Genomic DNA, 12,618 nt, shown 5'->3' with positions numbered 1-12,618 from the left:
CCGCCACTAAAGAGTCACCACATGGCACGAGTCAGCGCCGGCGGCGGGGAGACCTTTAGTATCGGTTGGTAATACCAACCGATACTAAAAGGTTTGGGGGTTTTGGGTTCATAATTTCTTTTTCCTGTAATTTTGTATTTTCCATTTAATTCTTTTTCGTTTACTGGTATTTTACCATATTACATATTGTACACGTTATGCATATATATAAATAAAATTTCTTGTAGAACCAATATATGGGACACCTAGGTGCCCAGGCACCTTGTCTAGATGCCGTTAGATCCTTTGCTTATGAGATGGACAGATTGATTATCGGGTTTCACCCGTTAACAGCATACCTCCACCGGTTATAATGTACTTTCCATAATTAGGTGGCATGTGCATACCCACGTACGTCATTGAAGTACATTCCAAAATATCATGCATGCATATCTCGGTTGGAAAGTGTACATTGATTACCTGCCAATTCCTTTTTGCATGGCAATGCTGAAATGGAAAGTGTAATTAAGAGATAATCAATTAGTAGCATTTTTTCGGGAAACATAATTGAGGTCCTTATTTAATTTATATTCTACCGGATGACCAGATTCATGCATGTTAATAGGAGAGAGAAGCAAGATTTAATGTACGTAGGTATTAGTACATGACTATTCTACATACGAGTATCTAATACATGACCTGTAAAACATCTTAGGTATGTTTATGTACTTAAAATATATTGGGTATATATTTGATACCCGTATTAGATACCTCACGTTGTCAGGTATATACATAGCAATATTTTATTTTAGGTACATACGGCGACTGATTATATACAATTTTTTCCAACCAATTTTCACACAACCGGTTATACAAGTACGCAAACACATTAGGTATATTTTCACTTGACGTATATTATTGGATGTACAACATTTTCCTAAATTTTTTCACATAGCCGATATGTACGTCAATCGGGTATGTATAATATTTTCCTATCTATAATATTTTCACATACCCAGCTATGTATAATATTTTCCTATCTTTTTTCACATAGCCGTTACATATGTCCACCGGGTGTATACAATATTTTCCTACCTTTTTTTGCATAGCTGGGTATATACTCGAAAAAAATGAGTATTAGTCCCCTGGATATAATAAGTAGATGCTGGCTATATCATTTCTAATTATGCCTCTCTGTCTAATTCAAACTAACGTAATTTTTTGCTACATCATTTTTTTAGGCGTGCCAATTAGTTGTTTTACATATATTGTATTTATTTTAAGTCACCTAGGTATATACCTAGATTTCGGATTACTGCTTGTTTTATAAGGTAGCTGCATATAGACTTCAGACCCAGAATAGTACGTAGGCCATATGTCATGTCGTTTGGGTATACGATACCTAAATATCTAATGGCAAAAAAACAATGTTACAACAAGAAGTATAAAATGTCAAGTTAGTGTTCTGAAGGCATGTTACACCGTATGGTTGACTAGATAGTATGGTGCATACATATATGAATAGAATATTGTAGAAATATATTTGGGAAGGAATTCATTAATAGGAGGAAAGAACATGCAAATTCTCTTTTGGAAAGCAATCTGACCGTGTTATGCACACCATGCACTAGCGGGTATAGCTCACACTAATGGGTTAGAGGAAGCTAGGTGCCCAGGCACCTAGGTGCCCCAAACAATTTATCTATATATATATATATATATTGCTGTTGTGTTGCTTGTGAGTGATTTTGACATGTAAAAACTGCTCGTAGATGAAAGGAATTTCCTTTTCAACAGCACCAGACCGCTGGGTGCAGGCATGTAGGGCGCCGTGACGACTCTGGAAAGATTCAGGTTGGGAGCGTTTTGGCGTGCGTTCGTACAAGCGCGAATCCAAGAAACATCAACCGTTGGATCATTCAAGTTCGGTGCTAATGAAGGATGGCGATTTACCCTGCGTAGCAAATCAACGGCTACCAGATTGCCTCTACACTGCTGCGGATGGCTACCCAAATTCAAAAATTGTTGTACTATAGTGGTAGAGATATATATCGTCGAATGTCTCGCACCCAACCATTCACACATACACATGTATACGTATATACAATTTCTCCTACATGGAGGCATTACTGTTGTAGCTGGTAATATTATTCTCCTTTGAGATCTATGACTTGATCGAGCAAAAATCCCGCTATTTTCTCTTGAATTGCTCGTACGCGATCCTCCGGTAAGAGCTTTTCTCGCACCTCATTGAACTTTTAAGAATGAGATCAATATGCATGTATTAATTATTGTGTGATTAGATATCGATAATGATGTAAAAATTGTGAATAGTGTTCTGGCAAACGTACCCATAGCTGTTTATCAGATTTGGTCCTTTCGGACGCCATCATGCGAATGTTTTCGTAAATGTAGTATGCATATAAATCAGTCTCCGGTGCCTGGTTTATGGCCTTTATGAGAATAGAATTCAATCAGATAATAATTAATCAAGCATGACTTAATGTCATTGAAACTAGAATTAAAGAGATTGTAGCTAGCTAGTACTATACTTAATTACTTACCTTAGGTCGAAACGAATGTAACTTTGGTTTCCATTCGCCTGGAACTGTTTTGATGTACTTTTGCCAAGCCCTGTCCACCGGCAAAGAAAATGAATAAAGGAGTAATTAATTAGTTGATATCAAAAAATGACGAATTAAAGATGCCGACATATAGTTCAATAATGATTGAAATTACCTGTCGACTATCCCCTTCACGATTGAGTAGTCAATAGGTTCTTTAAGTAGTGAGTCAGTACTTCAACTGTTCCTTCTACAACTTTAATGATTAACAAGAACCAGTGATAACTGCATGCGCATACGTTTGCATGTATAAATTAAGCGGGCATGTGCATAGCACTCATCAACTACCTTAAACCCTATACACTTATTAACATCTAGCTAGTAAGCAAAACCAGAATTTCTAGCATAAGAAAGTGTGACTCACCGGAAGTTGTAAGGAAGTAGTATATCTGGATTGCTATTGAGGCGCTTCAAGAACTCTAGCATGTTTTTCTCTACTTCTGCTTTATACCATTCATATATCCATGTCTCTTCACTAATGATATTTGGGTCAATGAACCCAATGCCATAGCGTCCAGCTTTATTCATTTCATACATCTTCATCCTGCATACACTATCAGAAACCGCACTTTTCCTGTGAGTGGTCTATTTTCCTGTGAGGCCCGAAGCCCCTCACAGGAATAGAAATATTCCTGGGGGCAAATTTTGACTCTCGGGAAAATAACCTATTTTCATGTGGGCCTTGCTATGCCTCTCAGGAAAATGTTATTTCCTGTGAGTTATCCGGCCCACGGGAAAAATATTTTAAGCGCAGCCCGCCATAACATCACCGCAAAACAGGCCTGGCGCAGAAAAATCTTAGGCCGCGCGGTTTTTTTGCCCTTTGGCGCCTATTTTTCCTTTTCCTGTGTTGTATGGGCCGACAGCCAAAAGAAAAACCCAGAAAGATAAGGAGAAGGCTCTAGAAAGATTCCCCAGTTCTCCTCTTTCCCCGTCTCCTCTGCTCCATGGCCGCCGCCTTCCTCCGACTCCCTCGCGACAGTCGCCGCCGTCCTCCACAGGTAACTCGTTCCAGTGCTGCTTGCCATCCGCTCCTCCGACCTCCACCGCAAACCATCGCTCACCTCCTCCACTGCCGCCCGAGTCAACCTGCATCCGCTAGCCCCGCTCGCCTTCGATCTCCCCAGCATCCATCGCTGCTCTGCCTCTACCTCCGTCTGCCGCCGCATCCGACCACCCTTGGCCCTATCCAACAGGGCTGCCTTTTACGCGTTGCTTGCACCAGTGGCGGACCCAGGAATTGAAGTTAGCCGGGGCGAATATTTACGGTCTAAAAAAATTTCGGTACAAATACAACTCTATTCAATCAAAACACATAACATTCAACAAAAAAAATATAAAACATGTCTTAAACACTAGTAAACTAACATATCATGTGCAATCGAAAGATTTTTTCAAGATCAAATGGTAAAAAAATCAGTGTCCTGCTGCCAGTCTACTGTTCCTATCCAACTAACATGTCCAGTACTGAACATATCAAAGGAGACTAGAAGAACTGAAGAGGATACATGCTGATGATGCTTGTTCTTGGAATCATGTGGTCGCTTCCAGTTGGTTGACCTGACTGTACCATCCGTTGCCACCGCCAGAACCAAAGCTAGAGCCCCAACCTCAGCTTCAGCTTCTTCAGCAGCTAGCCAAGCTGCCTCTTCATCGGAAATTTCAGAATCCATCAATGCAGGCGGCAGACAGTGAGACAAGAGACAACAGCAGCACGGAGCAGCGGGGCGTGGCGCCGCGGCGGTACCGCACGGAGTGGCGAAGGAGCGGCGGGAACGTCCAACACTGGCGGAGGTCGCGAGGCATCGGCGTGTCGGGTGTCGACGGAGGCGCGGAGCAGCGTGAGGCGGCGTCAGGCGGCGGTGCAGTACCGCTGCAGTGGCTAGGTCGTAAGGGGAATTGGGGAACGACTGGGATCGATTGGGGATTTTTTTTGTTTGACGAGCAGACCTGTCGATTGGGCATTTGGGCCTGTAGTAACGTCTAACGCAGCCCAGTTCTGCATTCGAGCCCAAATCTCTTCCTCCCTCAAACTGCTCACGTACCCCTTGGATTGGATAGAGTCATGCGTAAACAGAGAACAACGCCAATGCCGCCGCCACCACCATGAATCGCTCGCCGGAGGAAACGAGGAGGAAGAATATGTAACGGGGGTTCGATTTTTCGCCACCGGCGACCCGGGGCGGCCGCCCCAGCTCGCCCCAATGGTGGGTCTGCCACTGGCTTGCACCCCATGCTCCCTCCTCCTCCAGATCCGAGTCACTCCCATGTACATGCATCAAGATGCCCCTATTCTTCCGACATGACAGGAGCTGATCTGTTTTCTTGTGGTAAGTCTCAACCATGGTCCTCCAAAAACAACAGTTAGGATCTTTAGCTGTTCATACAAATTATTTATAATTAATCTAGGTCCGGGTGGCAGGATCTTGATTTACTTTTTTTTTTGCCCAATGCTCAAAGGATTAGCCGCATGAGTGAGAAAATAAGGGCCATTTGCATATGTTTGGAGTGTGTTGATTATATTCAGTTTAAAGGGCTTTGTTTTCTCGTATCTACTCCTACAGTTTCGTAGGTGCTACTGTTAGGTGTACTGTTAGTACTCTCATTTTTTGATTTCATTGAAAAACTGAAAAGGTTCTTGTCCATATAATTTTTATGCTAGCTATGTATTTTCAGGAACTTTTCGAGAATTAAGAAACCCTCTGTTTTGCTTGGAACTCTTGGCCTGGTTGTGTGCCCCTCCTCTTCTGTGATTTACAGCTTCTCCATAACCATGGAGAAACCTGAAGATCCAAGTGGAGAAAAGAAAGGTGCGTGCTTTCTGAACTGATTTATTGCATATGAATCTCAATGTTGTGTGTTTATATTGGCCTTTTCTGTTTTCTTTCTCCCACTGAATCAATGAATATGCAGCACAGTATATGTTAAAAAAAGCACTTCTCAACTTCAGATGGGTGTGCCCTCCAAAAAACCGACTTCTTGTCTGCTTGTTTGAAAACAACACAAGCTGATTTTGTTTCTGGAACTCAGCACACTGACTTACTCCATAGGTTATTATTGGCCCAACACAGATTAGTACTAAAAACGGAATATAATATCTCTGACGGAAGTGATGAATGTTGCATTTGTTTTACTTGTTTTCTATGTCTTTGTGCTATCTACCAAGTTATTGATTACACTATCAGATAGATGGATCATGAGAATGTGTATATGAAGTATGCCACAATTCTTTTTTTTTTTGCTTCGGGAAAAAAGGGTACGGCATCATCTACTAGAAACACTTGGTTGGTTCGCTGGGCAATCTCAAAGGTAACATCTTTGTGTGGATTTAAGATTGTTGGTGTTCGTACGGATGTTATGGCCTCTTTTGTCATTTCCCTATTTCTTTCGTTAAGCCTTCCTGCTGGTGAATCGATGAGTGTGTATCATTTTGAGACAGAGAAAGCGAGATCAATTTCTCATTGGGTTCTAAATTCAGGTTGTCAAGCAAGCTTTCTTGAACCAAATGATGAAAGAGTATGTGGATGCGGCAAAGTTTTGTGGTCAAAATGGATGGACAAAGGAGTTGGAGCATGACAAGCAAAACCTATCTCAGGTATCTCTCACACTTCGGCAGTATGGGTGCTTGTCTTGATGTGGTGATTATCTCAAATACTATTATGTGTTGGTTGTTACCTTCTTATTTGCTGTTTCCATTACTTATTTGATGCATTAGTTATTTACGATGAGGGGAGTACAAAGAGGGCCTCTGCGTGATCCTCCTTGATGCCTTCCCTGTTCTCCCTGCATGGCTTCGCCTCGCTCCCCATCCAGGCCGCCACGAGAGGCAGCTCCAATCCGTCATCGGGTTCCTCTCTCACCCTCTGTGTCCGGGGTTCAGTTCGTTCTGGTAAAAAATGTATAAGAAAGTATAACTTCAATACTCTGCAATTGTTATCTTCTTTGTACTGTAGCCGGTCACAGTATTGTCATTTGTAGTGCACTTGTAGAGTTCAAGTCCATGATCTGCAGAACATGTTTAGATCTGTTTTCTCATACTGGCACGTGATAGCAGGGATGAATGTATTAAGCTCTCCACAATTCAGTTCCTCTTTTATTTTAATAGCTCCACATGTGTCGTCCGTCAACTCTATCGCGTACCAGCCCTGCTACCGGACAAGAATGCGTCCTAATGGGCGCAAGGTCCAACTTGAAACTACTGGTGCATTTTTAGTGTTAATTACTCTTATTCATTTTTCATAAAAGCACTAAAATATAGTATAACAATCAATGATTGTTGTGCTGCCATATGCCATATCTCAAATTTACAAAGAAAATACTAAGTGACATTTGTTTCTTCTGTCTTGATTAGCCCAAGTGTTTTTCTCAATGAAGTGTATTGGTATTTAAATTATCAACAAGTGGAACAGATTGTGTTTCTAAGCACCTTACAACATAATTTTCTTAATGCTAACAGTAATGAGAGCATCAATATTGTAGGTATGGACGGTAGTATGCACACTAATGTATGTTCTATTGATTCTGTATCTACTTGATGTTGCTCATCATCTCTTGAATTTTTCAATATTAGTTCTCATTGATGTTGTACATGACTTTGCAAGGGAACACCCATTCATCTCATGTTAGCTTTTGGAGGATGGTGCTATGCACAGCCATGTAGGCAAGGGCAACGCTGTATGCTGCAATGATTTTGAGAACATGATTGGTAGTCTAGATGAATTGGAAACTTATGAACTGATATGTATCTAGGTGATGGATGAAAATTTGGAGTGGTGCGTGTATGGATGTGTACAACTGTTATGTTATTGCTTTTGAGCAAGTAAACTTTTCACTTGTCTATAACAAGATGTCATATCATGGTTTAATGGATAGATATCTGCTATGTATACACTGATTTTGGATGCATGCACAGAGGTATGATGTGGATCATGGTGATTGGATCATTTATAGATACATTTTGGAATTGTTAATTACACCTTGCAAATTCTTGTCCCATTTTTCCCGAGAGCCTACCACGTAAGGAAAATGCATGTTTTCCTGTCGGTTGGCCGCAAGGAAAGGTTTGTTTCTAAACCTGACGGATCAAACTTTTTCCTGAGAGTGGCTGTCAGGAATAACCGTCAGGAAAATAATTCCTGTCGGTCTACCGCCAGGCATTAGTGCATTTCCCTGTCGTTCTATTCCTGACGGATATTGCCTGTCGGTCAGCCGACAGGAAATAGTTTCCTGACGGTAATCAGTATTTTCCTGTGGGTCTCCGGCCGTCGGAAAAAGTACAGTTTCTGGTAGTGATAATACCACATAAAAGAATATAGTGAGGATAATTACAGGTAATGATCAACGAGAGCACTACAACTAGCTTGAGACTTAAATTACAGAAAGAAATCACTTACAGACAATAGCAACTGACGATAGATTTGTCGAATGCGTCTTGATTGAATAACTGAAATAGTTCTGTATACTCAACAAACAAAGCTAGCTAATGGAAGTAATGCTCTTCCTTGACTTTCACCATGAGGGACTCTCGATTGGTAGTCTTCGTAATTTCCATGTATCATTGATGCAATTCATACATTCTCGTTGAGAGCTTCTTGACCTCCTCAGGCTTGACCAGAGGTTCGCTGCGGACATATTTTCGTTTTAGTTCCTCCTCTTTAAAAGTTTCCATGGGCTCCAATCCTAGGAGTTGTTCTACAGTGCATCCGATCTCTGCAGCCTGCGTTCTATGGTCGTCGGTTATTACCAGCTGATCGGCACCGGTACTCGCATGTGTTGGTACAATGAGCGGGGGGATCAATTGCACCGCCTGTTCTCCCAGCTGGGAAACGTTTTCCCCGCTTTTTTGGCATCTTCTTGGCTCGAGCTCGAGCTCGACTCCTTTTGTTGTCGTTCTCAATGTGCCTTTATGAGTTGGCGCTTATAGTCTAAGCCAAAAGGCTTGGGAGGTGGTTTTTTAGTCATACGAATAAAGTGGTCAATGACTTTCTCAAGCACTTTCTCCTTTGGCGGTGGTGGCGGTTTCGGTCCAAAATGGGCGTCCACCTGGGCCTTCACCGCAACTTTGTTTTGCTCGTCGGTCATGTCGTAAGGCCTCATCGGAAGAAGCGCGAGGCTTGGAACATATTGAAATCGCTTGCCTCCGGTTGTACCTCCTGTACTACCTCGACTTGTATCGCTACGCACCATAGCTGTGGCGGCTCTCTTCCGCTATTGCTGAGGCGGTGGAGACGGCTGACGTGGCTGACTTGGAGGAGGAGGAGTGGGCTGTGATACGTCTCCAACGTATCTATAATTTTTTTATTGTTCCATGTTGTTTTATTATCAATCTTGGATGTTTTATAATCATATTATAGCCATTTTATATCATTTTTTGGTACTAACCTATTGACATAGTGCCAATTGCTAGTTGTTATTTTTTTTCCATGTTTTTTACATCGCAGAAAATCAATATCAAATAGAGTCCAAATGCCACGAAACTTTACAAATTTTTTTTATGGGCCAGAATGAAGGCAATGGGCCCTGGTTTCACCTGGGGGTTGCCCCGAGGGGGGCACAACCCACGAGGGTGTGCCAGGAAGCCCAAGCACGCCCTAGTGGGTTGTGCCCACCTCGGGTGCCCCCGGACCACCACTTTGCTCTATAAATACCCCAAAAATACCAGAACCCTAGGGCTGTCGACGAAATATCCATCCAGCCGACGCAAAGTCCAAAAACACCAGATCCAATCCAGACACCATCTCGGATGGGGTTCACCACTTCCTTTGGTCCTCTCCGATGATGCATGAGTAGTTCTTTGTAGACCTTCGGGTCCATAGTTAGTAGCTAGATGGCCTCATCTGTCTCTCTCTTGATTCTCAATACAATGGTCTCTTGGAGATCCATATGATGTAACTCTTTTGCAGTGTGTTTGTTGGGATCCGATGAACTTCAAGTTTATGATCAGATCTATGTTTTTATATCCATGAAAGAATTTGAGTTTCTTTGATCTCTTTTATGCATCATCTCTTATAGGCTCGTATTTCTTCTCCGATATTTGGGTTTTGTCTAGACAACATGATCTATTTATCTTGAAATGGGAAGAGGTGCCCGGTAGTGGGTTCGATCTTACGGTGCTTGATCCCAGTGACAGAAAGGGAATCGACACATATGTATCGTTGCTACTAAGGATAAAAAGACGAGATATATATCTACCGCCATATGGATAAACGCATCTTGTCTACATCATGTCATCGTTCTTATTGCATTACTCTATTTTTCCATGAACTTAATACACTAGATGCATGCTAGATAGCGGTCGATGTGTGGATTAAAAGTAGTAGATGCAGGCAGGAGTCTGTCTACTAATCTTGGATGTGATGCCTATGTAATGATCATTGCCTGGATATCGTCATAATTATTTGAAGTTCTATCAATTGCCCAACAATAATTTGTTTACCCACTGTTTGCTATTTTTCTCGAGAGAAGCCACTAGTGAAACCTACGGCCCCTGGGTCTTCTTTCTCATATATTTGGCCTTTGCGATCTACTTTTCCTTTGCATTTTTATTCATATCTGTTAAACCAAAAATCCAGAAATACCTTTCTGCAATTTATTTTATTTGGCGTTCGATCTATCAATATTTAGAACTTTATCTCCCGTCACACGCCATTTCTGGCGCCGTACCCCGAAAGGGATTGACAACCCTTTAACACGTCGGGTTGTGAGGTGTTGTTATTTGTGTGCAGGGGCTGTTTATGTTGTGTTGCTTGGTTCTCCTACTGGTTCGATAACCTTAGTTTCATAACTGGGGGAAATACCTACCGTCGATGTGCTACATCATCGCTCCCTCTCCTGGGAAATACCGACGTAGTTCCAGCTGCCATCAAGGAGAATTTTTGGCGCCGTTGCCGGAGAAGATCTTCAACATAACCAGGTTCCTAATCACAAATCTCATCTCCTCGCAATTTACATTATTTGCCATTTTCCTCTCGTTTTCCTCTCACCCACTTCACAAAAAATTGCCGTTTTATTCGCCCTCTTTTTCGTTCGCCATTTTCTCGTTAGATCTCATGTTTGCTTGTGTTGCCATGTGCCTTCTATTTGCTTACATCTTTGCTTGCTAAAGATCTATTGATATGGACCCTCATCCACTTATTAATCTTTTTAAGAGAACCACTTATCATGAACCAATTGCTAGTGATTTGAGTGCACTAGATTATCTTTATGAAGCTTTGCTTGAGATTTATGAATCTGAAAAATGTGTTGAAAAAATTTATGAAGTGATTCATGATAGCTCCTTGAATGAAAAGCATGATGTCAATGATTTTACTATAAATCTTATATTTACTAATTATAAGCACCATATGAGCCTCCACGTTAATCCTTAGAAGTGCTTAAAAATAGCCATTAGATCTTAATTATGCGTCTAAGATTAAACGATATAAGCAAAGAGTCCATACATGTTACAATAGAGAAAAAACATCCAGTTTTTTCTTTCTTTTTTTACGAGAAGAAAAAATGTACAGGCAAAGTCCATACATGTTACAACATCCAGGATCTTTTTTTAGGGACAATTCTAGGGTTAAGGAGCTAAGGAAACTCTAGCACATCACGTACAAGGGCCAAGACTCCATACGTGTTACAGAAGAATCTCCCAGCTTTTTGTATTTGTACAGAAGGAAAGAAACGTCCAAGTATTAAAAAATGAAGAAGGAGACGTCCAAACTAAATCACCAAACAAACTAAACGTTTCCTTTCCAAAAACGTACTAGAAGCATGCATGTAGCCGATAGAAAAATATGTATCACAGCTCAACTGTCACAGACCAACGTGTCTTCTTCACTAAAAAACTGCGTACAGTATTGCAATGTGTGGTGCGTACATCTTCATATGTGAACTATTTTTACGCACACAGAAATCATCATGCACACAAACAAAAGAGATATACTCATGGGGAAAAGAAATACCTTCCAGAAATCACCCATACATGTATACTCCCAAATTCGTTTGGGACAACACTTAGTTTTCTGAAAATGAAAAAAACTTATGTAATTTTTTTTGAAATCTATGTCACAAATTTATTAATAAAAAATCCTATATTATATTTAAAGAAAATCAAATTCTTAAACTGTGCAAGCGCCTAAGAAAACCTATTGTTTTTCAAAAGTTTAGGCATGTCGTTTAACTTTTGTATTCAAGAAATAAGACCACAATGATGCCAGACTTATTAAATTGTAGCCAGAAGGAGAGATGCACATAGGCATCGGACGGATAAAGCTATATGTCATGGGTTAGAACAATGGTTAGCTAGCACTCATCGCCTAAAGAATAATAGCATCACCACTTTTCCCAGCGTCTCATTTGGGATGTCAGAAGGAGCAGTTATTTTTAAAAATGTACAACATGATTTTTTAAAATCTTACTGATATGCATCCAATAATTGAGGGAGATTTTAGAATAATCGAACAAATATCCAAATTATAGTCTTGAACTGAAAGATGTAACCATGACTACTAGAATGTTATAGTCTAAGTAAAAGAAAGATTTGATCAGAAAACTAGAAATATAGGAAACTATTGAAAACACAAAGAAGGCTTTCCATGAGTTAAAAAAACCTCAACAAGTTTTATGACCTTAAAAATATTACAAAAATCCAAGGATAACATTGACCTATGTGTCTACCCTTATCGAGCCATTGGGGCTCACCAGTATGTTGAACGTATAAGCACTTGGTTGGCAACGGCATCAACATGGGGATGGGATCGAAAATGACCGGTATGAACTCACCTTGCAGAAGGGTTGCTGCACTGTGTTTTAGTGGAATATGTTAAACGCACGTATGGATGTCAAACCATGGAGTTTGCATGCCAATCGTAATCGGTAGAGAGAAAAATCATAGGTAATATATGTATGATAATATTAACAAGAAAACAATCCTCATATTAATTTTGTAATTGCTATATATAATTTGTATTCTAATTTCTACACGACTTTAGACAATACAATACTTACAAAACTCAATGAACAATATTATAAT

At 40.7% G+C, this 12,618-nt stretch overlaps 1 long non-coding RNA gene across 2 annotated transcripts; it reads left to right on the top strand.

Annotated features, from left to right (window-relative positions):
• Positions 1-4,830: 4,830 nt before the first annotated feature.
• Positions 4,831-6,724, top strand: LOC119270682. 2 transcript variants are annotated; one of them, XR_005134266.1, is made up of 3 exons: positions 4,831-5,413; positions 6,082-6,198; positions 6,319-6,724. It is a non-coding gene; the product is annotated as an uncharacterized LOC119270682 (long non-coding RNA). The 2 variants fall into 2 exon arrangements; XR_005134265.1 differs by lacking the exon at positions 4,831-5,413 and having other exon boundaries at positions 5,948-6,198.
• Positions 6,725-12,618: the final 5,894 nt, after the last annotated feature.

The sequence above is a fragment of the Triticum dicoccoides genome, chromosome 3A (genome assembly GCF_002162155.2).
Source record: "Triticum dicoccoides isolate Atlit2015 ecotype Zavitan chromosome 3A, WEW_v2.0, whole genome shotgun sequence".
In the NCBI taxonomy this organism is placed as follows: Eukaryota; Viridiplantae; Streptophyta; class Magnoliopsida; order Poales; family Poaceae; genus Triticum; species Triticum dicoccoides.
Note: the sequence above shows the minus strand (reverse complement) of the source record. Positions and strands in the feature narration are given on the sequence as shown.